At 51.3% G+C, this 4485-nt stretch overlaps 1 pseudogene across 1 annotated transcript in view; it reads left to right on the top strand.

Moving 5' to 3' along the window:
* Positions 1 to 3355, top strand: part of LOC311613252 (small ribosomal subunit protein eS27-like) — a 46836-nt pseudogene extending 43481 nt beyond the window's left edge. The window contains exon 2 of the transcript XR_014797099.1: positions 3204 to 3355. The product of XR_014797099.1 is annotated as a small ribosomal subunit protein eS27-like (transcript). The remainder of the gene's footprint in view (positions 1 to 3203) is intronic.
* Positions 3356 to 4485: the final 1130 nt, after the last annotated feature.

Here is a 4485-nt window from a genome sequence, read left to right as displayed (position 1 = left end):
CCCTAACCCAGGCGTCCGTCCAAGACTTCCAGTGGAGTCCGTACCAGTCCGGGGAGGAGCAGAGGCGGGCATGGCAGGGCAAGCAGGGGGGGCCCTGCCAGCCCCCTCCGGTGCCCCAGTTCCCAGGCAGCTCTTAAAGGGACCAAGATGAATTCGTTCGGAGGAGCTCAGGGGGTGGGTGCAGAGGAGAGTGGGTGGCGGGGAGGTTAGCTTCTCCAGGGGCAGGAGGGCCGGAGGAGGGGCCTGGCACCGCCTCGACGCCCCTCGAAGCCTTCTGCCTCCCCAGTCTTGCCTTTCCATCTTCCTGTGTGACCCCCATGTTGGGCACCCAGCTTCTGACTGCCACCTCCTGCATCTTGGTCCCTTTGGGCCCCTGCCCACTCCCCCCGCCTTCTCCCATATTTGTGCCACCTCAGTCTCCGGTAAGAGCTGCCAGCTGGCACTGGCTGGCACTAAGCACGGAGAATTGGCCCAAGGATTGTAAGGGGCTGAGCCCGGCCCTGGGTGTGTGTGTGTGTGTGTGTGTGTGTGTGTGTGTGTGGCCAGCACCTCAGCCACTCCAGGGGGGTGAGAGCAAGAGGCTCCCACACACCTCTCCACATCTTGTTTTCTCTGTTCCTCCGGGGGCAGGACAGGGGGCACTGAGGCACCCACGGATCCCGCCTCAGCCCTCCCTCACCTACACCCTCACAGGTTGTCAGGGTGGTGACAGGGGAAAAGAAAAATGGCCTCCCACTTTACTTCTGGCCACGGAAGGGCTGAGGTCAGTGAAGAGAATTTAAAGACCAGTCCTCAGGGGACTCGTTGGGATTCCATCCTAGGAAACCAACTGAAATGTTTAAAGAAAAGGCATCCACCACAGCGCCATTTACAAAGTAAAACTGGGAATGAGTGAAGTGTCTGGAGCGGGGTTACAGGAAGTGTGGTCTAAACATCCCGCAGAGAAAAAGTGTGTTTATATAATACATATGGTCTTAAAAACCAACATGGAGAAGATACTCTTGGCCATAAAAAAAATGAGCAGCCAAAGCCGGTTTGGCTCAGAGGTAGAGCGTCGGTCTGCGGATTGAGGGGTCCCGGGTTCGATTCCGGTCAAGGGCATGTACATTGGTTGCGGGCACATCCCCGGTAGGGGGTGTGCAGGAGGCAGCTGGTTGATGTTTCTCTCTCATCAATGTTTCTAGCTCTCTATCTCTCTCCCTTCCTCTCTGTAAAAACTCAATAAAATATACTAAAAAAAAAAAAAAAAAAAAAAAGAGCAAAAAGGTCCCACCTGGTAGCTCAGTTGGTTAGAGCGTTGTCCGGAGAAGCTAAGGTTGTGGGTTTGACCCCTAGGTCAGACCACATACAAGAGTCAACCAACGAATGCATCAGTAAGAGGAACAACAAATCTATGCTTTTCTCTCTCCTTCTCTCACCCTCTCTCTCTCTAAAATATTAAAATTAAAATTAAAAAACAGAAAAAAAATGAGCAAAAGGGATAGGAACATGTTATACCAACAGAAATATAAATAACCCACATACATTAATTAAATTTTTTTCCTATTTGTCAAAGACATATTATTTGAAGCAATAATGAAAATAATTGCTCTAGAGAATCCAAGATGGCTGCTCGGGTAGACACCTAACTGCAGCAGCACACAACAATTTCAATGGAATACAACTAAAATGTAGAGTGGACATCGCCCAGAGCTACAGGTAGTCGACTGACTGAAAATTCTACAACAAGAAGGAAAGAGAAAATAATTGCTCTCCAATAAAGTTAGCTAACATTAAAACTGACAAAACTTGCCCTAGCTGGTTTGGCTCAGTGGATACAGTGTCAGCCTGGAGACTCAAGGGTCCCAGGTTCGATTCCAGTCAAGGGCATGTACCTTGGTTGTGGGCACATAACCAGTAAGGGGTGTGCAGGAGACAGTTGATCGATGTTTCTCTCTCATTGATGTTTCTAACTTTCTCTCCCTCTCCCTTCCTCTCTGTGAAAAATCAATAAAATATGTATTTTTAAAAACCTGACAAAACTTGTGGCTTTCGAAGAAATGTGAGGGGGTGTGGGCCCCATTTCCCTTGGAAATATTACCAACGGCCCCTTTTTTACTGTGTGTGACTCTGAGTCAACCAGTCCCTTGCTTAGAATTTATTTCGTGGAAATTCCCAGAGATATGTGCAAAGATGTACATTCCAGGAAGCATTACATATAACAGCCAGTAGGAAATGGTAAATGTCGTATATATTTCAAAACTGAAAAGTAAAATGCTCGAGGCCTCCGGTTATAAAGTTCATGATGGTTTCCACTGAGATGGCTTTTTTTTTTTCTTACTCCTTTTCTACCCTCTCTGAAATGGCAAAGTATTACTTCCATGAAACCGACAGAACAGGAATCCGTTATTTTTAAACAATGTTTATAAACTTTGAAATAACACTGGAAAGTGCTTATGCATTTTAACCAGGAAAAGAGCAGAATCAAATGCTGAGCCACAGCGAGATTTTAACTCCATAGTAAATGCTCAGGAAAAAACGTCGGGAGGAAATCCATCAGTGGGTGCCTCTGGGCATTGGAAAAGGGATGACTCTTTTTTTCCCCTACTTCTTCTGCTTCTTCTTCTTCTTCTTCTTCTTTTTTTAAATATATTCTTATTGATTTTTTACAGAGAGGAAGAGAGAGGAATAGAGTTAGAAACATCAATGAGAATCATCGATTAACTGCCCCCTGCACGCCCCCTACTGGGGACGTGCCCGCAACCAAGGTACATGTCCCTGCTGGAATCGAACCCGGGACCCTTCAGTCCGCAGGCCATCGCTCTATCCACTGAGCCAAACGGGTTTCGGCTCTATGCATATTTTAAATAATCCCACGTGGCCTGCTGAGGGGTGTCCTGTCATGGAGTGACCAGCTTGCAGCAGCGGACAAGGCCAGCTTGCCGATTGGCTTTATCCCTTCGAGAACAGGGACCTCGCCTGCTGGTCGCGCTGTCCGCCCAGCCCAGGTCCTCCGGAAGGCTTCCTCTTTCATTCAGAGCCAGAGCCATCCCCTTGCTGGCCACGGCGGGGCTCTGGCGCCCCCGGGTGCCCAGACCTGGAAGTGCATGTAAGCGCCCTCAGAAGATGGGTCTCCTTCCCTGATGTCCAAGACCTACCAGGGCCCCTGGGTCCTTGTCCAGGCCTGGGAGAGGGGTTTCTTTCTCCTTCTTTTAAGAAGATAGATGTGGCCGAAACCGGTTTGGCTCAGTGGTAGAGCGTCAGTCTGCGGACTGAAGGGTCCCGGGTTCGATTCCGGTCAAGGGCATGTACATTGGTTGTGGCACATCCCCAGTAGGAAGTGTGCAAGAGGCAGCTGGTCGATGTTTCTCTCTCATTAACGTTTCTAGCTCTCTATCTCTCTCCCTTCCTCTCTGCAAAATATATTTTAAAAAATGTGTATTTGATTTCAGAGAGGAAGGAAAGGGAGGTAGAAACATCAGTGATGATTGGCTGCCTCCTGCACGCCCTCTACTGGGGATCCAGCCGCAACCGCGCGCCCAGAGGGAGCTCACACGGTGACACCTGGTTCGCAGGTGGATGCTCCTCCCTGAGCCACCAGCGGGGTGGGTGGTTCCTTTCTCTGAAGCTGCCCACCGGAGGCAGAGTCTGCCTCTCAGAACCCCTCTCCCAGCCCGTGGGAACAGGGGTTTCCAGCATGAATTCAGAGGCTCTTTTGCTCTTATTTTTGCTTTTTCCAGTATGTTTTCCCATCATCTCCTGCATGCTTTCTCACACTGACTGGAAAGCAGACGCAGCAGCTCTGCCCGGGGAATGTAAACTTACGTTTTATCACTATGGTAGTACTTTGTGTTCCGAGGGGCAGTGGGTGCCTTGGGAGCAGACCCCCGGGCTTGCCCAGCGCTGTGTGGCTTTGGGCAAGTTACCTCTGAGTCCCCGTGTCCAGGGGCAAAGGGGACAGTAACTGCCTCTCAGGACAGGAAGAGGGTCACGTGAGACGGGCAGAGGGTCACATGGACGGGCAGAGGTGCTTTGGGGTGCACAAAGGGCCGTGGAAAGGCTGGTTAGCTCGGCTCACGTTCTTTTTGGAGGCCCTTTTCCTTAGTCCCGGCTCCCCATGCCCCCGGATTATAAACCACCTCCCCCTCGCAGGCTGCTGCTCTGCCTGGCACATCCCCGACCACAGCAATCCACAGGAATCCTGTTTTTTGGCTCTGGGCGGAGTGTAAGTCCCCTGAGGACACTGCAGGTGCCATCTTCACTTCCTCTGCCAGCCTGAGCAGAGCACGGCACAAAGGGGCATTATCTGGGCGTTTGCAGTCAGTCCTGCCCCCTTCCTGTGGCCTCCCTAGCTTCTGCTCCCCGAGATGCCACCCCCCCCAGGCCGGGCCCACGTGCAGAAGGTGCCCAGGAGGTAGGAGGTGCTGGGTAACTGCTGTGGGGTGAAGGGGGGGCCCCCCAAGGGGGTGAGTGTTGCTTATGCCACAGCCTCTGCCCACAGCAGAC

The sequence above is a fragment of the Pipistrellus hanaki genome (genome assembly GCF_964339955.1).
Source record: "Pipistrellus hanaki genome assembly, chromosome: 18".
In the NCBI taxonomy this organism is placed as follows: Eukaryota; Metazoa; Chordata; class Mammalia; order Chiroptera; family Vespertilionidae; genus Pipistrellus; species Pipistrellus hanaki.
This window is presented reverse-complemented; position numbering and strand designations above follow the sequence as displayed.